We start from the raw sequence: 12654 nt of genomic DNA on the forward strand, positions 1-12654 counted from the left end.
TATGTATATATACAATGCGTACAGTATTTTGAATCTAAAATAGATTAAGGAGAATAAATAAATGACTATGTGAGAATGAATAAAAAATAATAATAAAATCAATTTAATAAATAGACAATCTGTGAAATAGCCTAGCTGCCATCGCGCCAAAACAGTCGTGGCAGGTGATTTTATGTAAATATTGGGGAGCATCTCGTTGCGTCATAATGACGTAGTATATCAAACCTGCTGAGAATTTTTGAGTATTCTAATTTTGATTAACTAAAAACATTTAACCACCTGCAGCAAATATAGAGCGCGTCCTTTTTGTTCAAGTTTATGTCTATTTTGCAGTATATGGTTAGCGCCCGCGCCTGCGTTGTGAGGTTGTGAACAAACGCACGCGCGCGCGGTCATGAATTATTCTGGAGCGCGCGCGCGTGCGTTTGTTTACAACCGTTTGACCGTTTGCTGAGGCTGTGAATATTGAAGGTAATAACTGTTATTGTTGATTAACTTGCTTAGTCCTATCATTTTGTCTCATAAGACTTAAGTGTACATTTTAGACCCATCATTTTTTTTTTGTTTTGTATTTTTGTTATTGTAGGCTATTAAGTTTTTGCACTTGGAACAGTTGACAAACGTTACAGTTCTAACGTTACACGAATCACCAAAAACCACGAATTCAGCTAAAAAATATAACAATTCTACTGCCTAAGGGACAAAGAAACTCTCCTACACATTTTCGACGCACTGAGTGTGAGTAAAATAACAATTTGTGATTAACTATTCACTTTTGGCTAACGTTATAACTTAATTAGGCTACAACAGGTGTCATACGAAAAGTGCTTTGAATTTATTTTTTTCCTAAGTAAATAAATATCATACGTGTTTGCCATGTTTTACAGATGACAGTAACTAAAATGTTGTTTGTTTACTAAAGAATCTCATCAGGCATGTTTAGAAAATGTATTAAGGATGAATTTTAGGATGATGCAACCCCAAATAATATTTTTTTCTTTGCCACTTTCCATATTTTTATATATATGAAGAGTTTAGATGCAAAAACCTCTAAATGCCGTCTGAAATGTTCTTCTAAAATGAGAATTGTTCTCAGCCTCCCATGTTTATGTTCAGTTATTTCACAAAGCAATGAAAATAACTTATTCGTCACCATAAATGTAAAATTACCGAGCCAGCACACAAAAGTTAGACACAAATGCTAATTTTAGAAGGAACTATTAAATGGCTTTTAGATGTTTTTGCATCTAAAGTCTTCATATGCGGTCATGGCCGAAGTGATTCATACCCCTAGCAAATTCCGACTTAAGTTTTTATTCTCAAAGTTCTCAAAAGCTCAAAGTTATCTTTTTCACAGTGATGCCTCTTATGCAATACCCACAAGTGTGTTATTTATGTCAATAAAAGTAACTTTAAGTCTTTAATTTATTAGTAATTACAGGTCAGATTAGGTGTTTCTTTGTTGCATAAATAGCCTACGGTATATCTGTTAGACTGAATGAATAAAAAATCACCTATATTGTCATTTAATTTTCACAAACACAATTGTTTTGTTTTTTGAAACAAAAATAATAAACAGTTGCATTAAATATGCTTTCTATGAAAATCTCTTTGATGTGGAAATCAAAATGGAACATAAACATTACCTTGTGGGCTTGTAAAACATGAGAGTAAATAATAAGGGATTTTTATTTTGAGGTGAACTATCTTTTAAACCATAGAATCAATGGACACTGTAAACGGTTGGGCTTTAAAATACAAAATCTGGGTGGTTTCAATTGCAGTTGCAGATTTTTTATATTCTCTTTATACACTTTTCCAGACGTACGCTCTTGTCAGGTAGACATCTGTTCAAACAGTGAATGTTAATGAACACTCTTTGAATGTCTGAGTGTGTGATGGTGTGTTTCACCCCACCCCGGCGTTCGTTTATGTCTCTCCTCCCATCCGTGTCGCGGGTGGCCCGCACAAGCTTGTCCACAATGGTGCTGATGAGCTTCCTCAGCAGAGTCAGTGTAGGGATTATGCGGAGGTGTTTATGGTTCCTGATCCATCCACTGATCGACTTCTTTAGAGATGGTAAATGAGGTATTTGTAGGGAATTAGGTGATGTTATTGTTGTTTTAGAACATGTGCCCGGGCTGATGTTTGATCAGCTGAGTCAGACAGAGACTTGGAGTAGTTTCCTAAGTGGGAAAATGTGAGAAAGTGTGTGTTGCTTTAGTTGTTGGACTGCTGACAGACAGTGGAGTGTTTGCTTTTTCTTCTAACTCCAATAAAGAGCCCTCACAGTCTGGTGGAGGATGTGTCTCATGAGACACTTGTTTGTTTGGGTTTTTCTCCATCGCTTTACCACACACGCACACACACACATATGCTGAAGAGGTTTAAATTTATTGCATTTGATGTGAAGCATTTGATTTATGCAAGTTTCCATTAATTCAAAACTACAAAATACTTGGTGATCCATGATGTGTTCAGTGCATTATCTTCATTCTCAAAAGTGTCACTGGATTGTCCAGAGCTTCTTTAAGTGTCTTGTGCACAAAAGTCTTCAAACAGTTATTGATGCTCTGTGAGGCAATCTGCAGTATTACAATCTTCTGTAGGCATTGGATAGAAATGAGTTGAAGAACAGATGTACCTTGATGTAATATTGGAAAAATAAATATATTTTTTAATTTACCAAAGTGAATGCATTTAAATAAGGGCAGTTTTTGCAAAATAAATAAATCATTAAGCTAAGTATTATTTATTATTATTTCTTTACTTAATGTTTTACATATTTTGTTCATCTTTATTTATTAATTGCCTAACATCTCACGATTTTTTCCATTTTAAGTTAGTGTTTTTTTAATGAAGTGCAATAAAAAACTTGCAATGTTCATTCATTCGTTCATTTTCTTGTCGGCATAGTCCCTTTATTAATCCGGGGTCGCCACAGCGGAATGAACTGCCAACTTATCCAGCAAGTTTTTACATAGCGGATGCCCTTCCAGCCGCAACCCATCTCTGGGAAACATTCACACACACATTCACACACACACTCATACACTACGGACAATTTAGCCTACCCAATTCACCTGTACCGCATGTATTTGGACTGTGGGGGGAAACCGGAGCACCCAAAGGACTAACAATGTTTGCGAAAGTAAAACTACAGATTCTTTCAGAGTTGATCATTGAAACCTTACAGGGTTATTTCACCCAAAAATGTAAATGCTGTTATTAATTACTTACCCTCATATCATTTCAAATCCTGGAGACCTTCGTTCATCTTTGGAATACAAATGAAGATATTTTAGGTTAGATTAGCGCTACCTGATCTTTCATAGATCTTCCGAGCCCTGACTTCATTGTCCAGAAAAATTTAATGTGAGATGGGAATCAGTGAGTTGTTCGCAACTGTAACTGGGTTGAATGAGATTAAACTGATGTTGAAATCCTTTTTAAGTTTGAGTTATTCCAAAAAAATTGGCTTAAGAAAATAATTATCAATAATTAATAATTATTCGCATATAAAGTCTTGTAGCAATTACTGCAGTAAAATTTACATACCTGTACTCATAGAATGTAGAAAAAGTGATGAATGAACTGATTAAACTGAAGTATTTAAAAGAAAGAGTTAAATTTTTTTTGTTCATTTAATATGTAATATGTGTTTTAATAGGTTAATTCACCCAAAAGTGTCTTTTATGCGCACCCTATACTGACACTGAGGAGAAGAAGTTTTTTAAATAAGCCATTGGGCTCAATTTCACGATCTAAACACAGGGTTTAACGCACTAGTGCTCTTTGGGTATGTCTGAATTCCCTTTTTACATTATTAGAATGGGAAAAAGGGTTGTACTATTCTCTTATTGACTTATGGGTGTGTTTTGGTTATAGCATGCATTAAACCAAGCAGAGTCTCATCTTCCATTCCTTTTACATTTTACATTCACTTTACTGGAGTTATTTACATGGCAGACTTTCTAAGTGGAAAAGCTGAACAGAAGTGAGGAAATAGATCTGCTCATGCGTGAGGTTAAATTAAGCGGACCATCTACAGAATAAGCCAGATTCCACCAAAGCCCCCTGAGACTAAGGGTATACTCACACTAGGCAGTAGGCACAATTGCATTAAACCGTGCTGGGTGCGATTGTATCTCCTCTCCCCTCCCAGGGCTCGAAATTAACCTTTTTGCTTGGTAGCACCGGTGCTCCTAACTTTAAAAATGTAGGCGCATTAGCCAAAATTTAGTCCCACCCTACAATTATAAGCCTCGTCCCTACAAGTTTTATACAAACATATTTATTGCATTTAAAATTAACACTAATCAAACTAACAAGCAAAAAATTTATATACATGCAAGCGTAAGGAAAATGTGTCTCAACGAAATCTCGTTATCACAAGAAAATTGATTTTTATAACATAACTGAGTGACCAAAGCATACACGGAGCGCTCACCGGCCCTGCACGCATTGCTTGACATGAATGAATCTGTTAAGGATATAACTTGTGCTGCTCTCACAGGTGCTGTCTGATATTGCACTGATGCTTTTGACATATACAGTGCCTTATTATATACATATGTCATGTTAATAGCAATACCGGCCTTTTCATGAGTAGCGATATTAATTTACCCAGTGCAAGCCCGTTTGCGATGGTGTACGTGGTGTTAAATTTGACATATAGCTGCCCCTTGCACGGCGGACAGCATCTGGCGATTATATGAAGGATTAAATAGAAGCTCTCGTGCTAGATGTGGCAAACAGTTACCTGAAAATTCCATCCCAGACTTTTCATAGCAGACTCGAAGCCAACGTAAGTCTTTTATCCACTCTTCGAAAAGTGTAGATGGTGGATTAACATTCAGCACATGGTCACTAGTAAGATGTGTCATTATTTGTTACTTTAGATGCCATGGTTTCTAAAACAAAATCTGTCAGTTTTATCCTTATTCTCATCTTCAGCGCTTTACAATGTTTCGCGGTAGTAGTTCTCTCTGTCATCCCAAGCCAGAAGGCATTGACTGAGTGATTGACAGCTGATATTTCAGTGCTAGAGAAGTGGTGGGCCAATAAGAAGAGCACGAAGGCGGGGCAAGCATTACAGACTTGGGTTTGTTTACTGCAGCAAGTTGACATGACAACTGTTTTAAATCATTCCTGAAGGCTGCATTTTGCGTTTTCAAGTGCAGACAAAGAGCTTAGAGATGCATTCTGCGTGAATGTCTCCCGAATCCGCGCATGTGGTGAACTTTTTGGTCGCACACAACAATTTTATGAACTCGCACACATGCTCCCAAATATATTTTGAGGTCGCATAGATAAAAATTCAGGCGCATTTGCTACCAAAATGGTTGCAATTTTGAGCCCTGCCTCCCCTCCTCGGCCTGCACTCACACTGTATTTTACTTTCCGAGCCTGAGCCTGCTTACGTCATCAATGATGTGACTGTTCAGTTTACAGGAAGAGAAGCGATCTCGCTCTCTCAAAAAGTAATTTGTGATGCGGTGGTATACAGTCAAGTCTTTTGCTGAACAGATTCACCACTTTTGACGCTCATAAACTTTCATTAAGTCATCGCGCTGCACATTTATATAGAAAATACGATTTTTAAAAAATTGTAATCCTTTAATTTTTTATGTAAAGATGTTTGTGCTGCTGCACATCCCTGTGTGTGTAATAAGCAACGTGTGTAAGCAAAGTCGCCTTGCTGAACTTCGAATGAGTTGGGACCGCTGCTGTCTATCGAAGATCAGGAATTTGTGTTCTGGATTTGTTTTCTGAGGATGAATAAAGGTATCAGGGATTGAAACGACATGAGGGTGCGTAATTAATAACAGAATTTACTGTTTTATGTCAAGTAGAGCTGCACAATTCTGGCTAAATTGAGAATCACAATTTTTTGCTTAAAATAAAGATCACGATTTTCTCACGATTATGTAGATGTAAAATAAAGGTATGGTAAAAACAAACATACGGCACAACATCGATAATAATATTATGTGTAGGTCTACTGTTTTATATAAATAATTCTATTCTACTTATAATAGTTCTGATGTTGAATTCTTATGTTTGAGATATATGCTTGCAATCTGTCATATTAGACAATTCAATTCACTGGTAAAATCAGACATTTGCCATTATCAGATTATATTCAACATTATATAGGCCAGAGTAGTTATACTGACATTGTAAACATTTATTTTTTGTGCACAACTGTGTGTTCACTATGAAAGAAAAAACATCAAATGCTTGTCGTAATCATAACTCTAAAATGCGATATGATCATTTAAATGAAGTGCACACTTTCGGTTTCATTTTGACTGCTAAGTGCTTGTTCATACTCCGCGCACGGCTCCCAAACGATCACTCTGTCACAAACTGAATATTAGTTGCAACTGTATTACCTGTTACTTGCAACATATGCAGGTTCTGTTCATTAAAGTTTGTTATCACTCTCTGTGATAACAGCTCACGGTCAGCAGCTCATGTCACGTGTTTTACCGATCACGAAAACAAATATGACTGACAGAATCGTAGAAATGCTGGATTAAGATCATCTAGGGGGTCGAATCGCAATCTTTTAACGGTTAACTGTGCAGCTCTAATGTCAACTAAACTTTTAATTTCAAATAACAAAATATTCATTAATTTTCCTTCAGCATAGTCCCTTTATTCCGCTGTGGCAACTCCTTTATTCAGCGGAATAAACCGCCAACTTATCCAGCTTATGTTTTTACACAGCGGATGCCCTTCCGGTTGCAACTTAGCACTGGAAAACATCCAAACGCACTCATTCACACTCATACACTACGACCAATTTAGTTTATTAAATGCACAGTGCATGTCTTTGGACTATGCGGGAAACAGAAGCACCCGGAGGAAACCCACATGAACACAGGGAGAACATGCAAACTCCACATAGAAATGCCAACTGACCCAGCCGTGGCTCAAACCAGTGACCTTCTTGCTGTGAGGCGATAATGCTAACTACTGAGCCACCGTGTCGCCCCAAATAACAAACATTTCATACAATAATGTATAGTGCAATGAAAAAAATATGATACTTTGGTATAAATAAGAAATACTGTGACCAATTAAGAATACTTGTAATATGCAATAATGGAAAATACATATTTCGTTACTGTTTATGAGATAAATGGAAGCCGCTCACCTTAGATGAAGCCTCTTCAGCAGGTGTGATATGAAGATTCCTCTCCCCGAGGCTGATTTTACAACTTAAACACACACACACACACACACACTATCATATCATTTGAACTGACAGCTGCTTAACATTATCCAGAGCCCTCTGTACCATTGAAATGATCCACAACAGCCACTTTACCAATGCTGTCGATTATGTCCAGCTGTGATTTATACTAATTGGTCTGGTGTTTTGCCATTACCGATGTGTTTGCGTGTGGTTTGACCCAAGTCGAGACCACTTGACTGTGAACTCTGACGTGGTGGTCATCTTCTTGTGGCCTTTTATACAGAGGTCTCCACCTTTGCGTCTCTGTAAACGCACACTGTCTTCACTAATATAAACTATTTAGTCTGGAAGTGAAATCTTGTAGGCATCACTGCTATAATGCAAAGAATAGCAGCTCTTTGGAGGGTAAAACTATTTTATTGAAGAAAATATACTGTCAGTTATATGTCTGCATTTGGTGTGATTACTACTTTCTAGCTTTCTATATGTACAGTGCATAAATGAGTACCCTTAAAGATCTCCGTATTAAAATAATATTTTCTGTAGAATGCTATATAGCACAAATATATTTGTATTATTACATTTAGATTAGCCAAGTACGGAAACCAAAACTGGAGTTAATCTAACAAAATAACTTAAGTAATTATGGTGCAAAAATGAGTACTCCCAAATAAATATGTTATGGAAAATATTAAATAAAATGTTAATAAAGAGGAAAAACCAAGATAACCCAATTGTGTAGTATGTAAAATCACTTATAGTGTTACAAAAGACATGTTTCAATTACAGTATATACAGCGTATAAACTAAATTTTATACGCTGTATATGTAAACATATTCATTTACATTTATTTACACTCTTGATTACTTTATGGGACCTTAAACTCTGATCTGACATCTTTTGATGTTGAAAAATTGAACAAAGTTATTTTTTTTGTGTGTGATATTTGTAGTAGTTTTAAATGATATATTGTTTTGGTTGGTCATGTAAATAACCTTATAATAAGCAGAGAAATGAGCTGGCAGTATTTATTTATTTTTTTTGCTATTTTAAAGATATGTATATGTATTTCATGTAAAATATATGGTTTCAAACTACTAACAATGCCAATAAAATTCACTTTATAAAACTTGAAGGATTAAATGTTCCAACATTATAATTTGATAGAGCAGAGAACTGGTTCCATAAACAAATCTGAAATTGTGAGATCTTTTTAAAGTGTATATTTTAAAATATAAAGCCTATTTAAAAACATATTTAAGCATATTATCGTTTAAATGTACAGTGGTGATAATAAGTTTTGAACACATCACCATTTTTCTCAAAAAACATTGACAAGGAGAAAAAAAAATGAACACATGAAGAATGGGAGGTGTTGAATGGCTGTGAAAGCCTAGATAGCCATTGAAATCTCTCAGTAGTTCTTCAGCAACTCTCTGCCCTTCATCATTGCAAATGAATATTAGCTGCTTCAGTCTAAGACCTACTTTACCAGGATGATGAAGATGAAACCAGGGTGGACATTTCAGCAAGACAATGATCAAAACACAGCCAAGGAAACTCTCAAATTAATTCAGAGAAAGAAAATCGAGCTGTAGAATGGCCCAGCCAATCACCTGACTTGATCTAATATAAAATACAAATTAAAGATCAGATTTGATAGACTAGACCCACAGAACCATCAAGATTTTTACACAGTTGAGCAATACATATGACTTTATTCTACATATGAGAGGCATCTTTGAGCTGTCATCACCCAAAAAAACCCCAAAAAACTTTTATATAAAATATTGAAAATATTTCGGTGGTTCAGTGCTTCTTCTGCCATTTTATTGTTATTACACACAACTAATATTTCAGATTTTTTTTTTGTTGTATTTTTATGATTGTATTGTTTGGGTTTTTACTAAAATTTGGATAAATTCTGTGCCAATAAATATTTTTTCCCAGTAAAAAAAAAACATTATGTGTTCAATACTTTCTTTTCCTGCTATATTTTTAATAAGTTTTGGTAAATTTAAGAAATGTAATAGTATCAAGATAAAAGCATCTTAATTAATACTTAATGACTTACTTAATTACTAAAAAGTTTTGGTGTATATTTGATTAATTTGGTTGTATTTTTGAACAATGTTTCTGCTAGGATGCTCATGTAGGATAAATGCACATTTACTTTTTCGACCACAAAAGCCTCTGATCTTGTTTTTAGTATCAAGGAACCACTTATCAGTCCTGGTGAAAGGCGTATGATTAATCAGATAGATGCACTTACAGTTTTGACAGCAGTAACTGGCAGGCCTGCAGGCTTTGAGGAGACGCTTGTGTTTACCCAGTTTTCCATCACATATCTGCTTTCAGACCCACACACAACTCCATTTGTTTTTTTTCCCTACAGCGAACACCTCTCGGTCCCTTCTCCATCTCGATTTTTTGACGAACGCAAGCAGTTCTTCAGTCTCTTGAAAGTCCTCATTCCTGACTGTCTTGTGTCATTATTTCATGACGTTTGATTGATTGGGTTTCTTCTCTTCAAGGTAAAACAAAATGTGCCCCCCTTTCCTTGTTTTGAACCCCAAGCACAAATTAATTCATTAATTCTCAGAATACTATATTTGCTATTTGTGTAATAATAATAATCATAATAATAATAATAATAATAATTAATAGAATCAGAATGTCATACAAATTTTATGTATAATAATTAAAACCAAAAAAAAAAAAAACATGACGATAATTAAAAGATTTTCACATCCTTTGAAAACGTGTAATGGCACCTTTTTAATAGGAATTTTCTAAAAGCTTTAGATTTGTCTAGGCATTAATAGTCTTAAAAAAGCTAAATTTTAACTTCCAGCCAGAACGTACTATGTAATCTCAAAAGTACCATAATTACAACATAATTGCTTAATTCACACAGTTGACTAAAAATGGAGTGTAAATTGCATCAGTTCAAAATTGTATAGTTGAAAAAACAGACAAGTTGCATTGATGTTTTTAAAAGTCATGTAATATACTTCAGTTTTACAAACTAACCTTGCAATATATCAGTATTCAGAACAGAAAGATACATGAAAGTATAATAATATAATTATAATTTCTATTGGCGGTCACTATACTGTACTGATTGTGTGTATATATACCATTATTACACCCTTAAAACTGCTGTGTTTTCATAACCCAAAGTTGGGTCATAATTTAAATTTGAACATGAATTGAAAAATAGAATATTTGTAAAATATTTGACCCAGTGTTGGAATTGACAAACCAGCATTTAGAAAAGCAAATTTGTGCAAGCATATTTATTTGAAGTGAAACTGAAACGAGAAGCATGTGTGAAATTTGCTTTACAAATACCTCCAAGAGTCTTGTTTGGCTGAAATTCATGCATATCTTCTTTGTACAGGTTTTACTTGCAAACATTAAAAGCACTACACACAAAAATGATGTGTTAATTAAGTGTTTCCCTATTTTGTGATTCAGCGTTTTCTGTTTATTTACGGTTGTGAATTGCATAAGCCTTGATATTAGCTCTGTTGGCTTTTTATGTTGAAAATTCAACTCTGAATGAAAAAAGTGACATTTATTGTCATTTTAGTAGTTTGAAATCTTATAATTTATAAGATATAATATACAGTATAAAGAAATAAGTCTGTAAAATAATAGAAAATGTACTGGCAGTTTTTGCACCAACTCAATGTCTCAATGTGTTTAATGTTCAATTCTATTCAATATTTTCCATATTTTTTATACATATATAGCCATGTAAATACAGTTTCACAAGATGGTTAAATAGCTCTATAGAGATATATAGAGATATATATATGATAGTTTTTCTGGGGAGTCTAACAATATTCAGGTACAGAAATTGAATAATCGCAATGAAAAATGTTTTTCTTTGTCTCATTTCTAGTTAAAATATCTAAATAAAAATTCCTTAAACATGTAAAAAAAAATATTGTTTCGCTTTAAAATTCAGATGAAATAAGGCAAAATTAAGATTTTTTTTCCTTAAATGAGCAAAATGATCTGCCAGTGTGGTAAGTTAAATAATTTTATTTTCGCTTTGAAATGTAGATATTAGAAACAAGTAAGTTCTGTGTTTTTTTATTTAATTAAATCATATAAATTCTGTATAAATACAGTCATTGAATACAATTTTGTAGCTATAATCCAGACATTACGTTGCATAACTTTGCAATGTGACTATTGCGGATGCGCACATTGCGATATTGATGCTGAAATTATATATTGTGCAGCCCTTGTGTGTGTTAGGGTTAGGTGTGTGTGTAAGTATATGTATATTCTAGAAATACTGAATTTGAATGAATTTAGACTTGGCATCATGGTGACGCAGTGGGTAGCACAATAGCCTCACAGCAAGAAGGTCGCAGGTTCGAGTCCCAGCTGGACCAGTTGGCATTTCTTTGTAGAGTTTGCATGTTCTCCCCGTGTTGGAGTGGGTTTTCTCTGGGTGCACCGGTTTCCCCATAGTCCAAAGACAAACGCTATAGGTGGGTGGTGTACACTAAATTCGTCGTAGTGTGTATGTGTGTGAATGAGTGTGTATGGATGTTTCCCAGTACTGGGTTGCAGCTTGAAGAGCATCCTCTGTGTAAAACATATGCTGGATAAGTTGGCGGTTCATTCCACTGTTGCGACCCCTGCTGAATAAAGGGACTAAACCGAAGGAAAATGAGTTAGTTATTGTTATGTGATAGTTTCCCAGCTAACAAACAATATATTTAATCGCTCTAAAAATTCATAATTATATACTTTATTGTATAACATAGCTGTAATTTAAATGATCAGAACTTTAAATTCCAAGCTTTGGAGCTGAAATATTGTTGATTTTTAATTTAGGAATGTCCCATATTCATTCCCTGACCACTTATCTCGCCTAAAGTGCAGAAATATGATTTTTTTTTCTTCTTTTTCCCCCCGAGAGTGGTCACTGGATAATGTTTAGCTCTCACGTTAAATGTGATGGGTGAGAGGTAGTCTTTCCTTTGGCAAGGTTTTTGATCATATCTCCGTTCTCTCACAGCAAGCGTGTTTTGGATAGACAGTATGGCGCCCGGTCGCTTCTGTGTACATTACGGACAGACGTGCAGCTCTCGGCTGAGAGCAAGACCTATGCTGGATCTGGATTCTCAGAGTTCTGCTCTGCTGAAGAATCCCATTGTCTGTCTTGCCGTGAGTGGAAAGCGCTTCCCAGGACTTGCCTTGTCTAAATAAGCCATGACAGAGTGGACTCCCTCCTGCAATTGCCTCTTGGACTCACTTATCTCTGGCAGACGCACTCTCAACACAAACCAGTGCCGTCTCTCTCTGTCACACAGCCTAATCTGTAATGTCATGGTTCACTGAAACACTCCCACCGACTCTCCAAAAACTGGCACTCGGATTGTACATGGACATTTAAAATGTTTGAGTTCCTTTCCATTTT

The 12654-nt window shown here is 35.2% G+C and overlaps 1 long non-coding RNA gene across 15 annotated transcripts in view; it reads left to right on the plus strand.

Moving 5' to 3' along the window:
• The first annotated feature begins 390 nt into the window (after window positions 1–390).
• LOC141377051 (uncharacterized) overlaps window positions 391–12654 on the plus strand; it is a 58655-nt gene continuing 46391 nt past the window's right edge. For 5 of the 15 annotated variants that reach the window (XR_015506317.1, XR_015506321.1, XR_015506320.1 and 2 more), the window contains exons 1-2: window positions 402–471; window positions 587–738. This is a non-coding gene — a long non-coding RNA (uncharacterized LOC141377051). Of the gene's footprint in view, window positions 472–586; window positions 739–9603; window positions 9743–12654 lie in introns of all 15 variants that reach the window. The other 10 variants (XR_015506318.1, XR_015506326.1, XR_015506322.1 and 7 more) reach the window with 9 other exon arrangements.

The sequence above is a fragment of the Danio rerio genome, chromosome 13, assembly GCF_052040795.2.
Source record: "Danio rerio strain M-AB ecotype USA chromosome 13, GRCz13ab, whole genome shotgun sequence".
Lineage (NCBI taxonomy): Eukaryota > Metazoa > Chordata > Actinopteri > Cypriniformes > Danionidae > Danio > Danio rerio.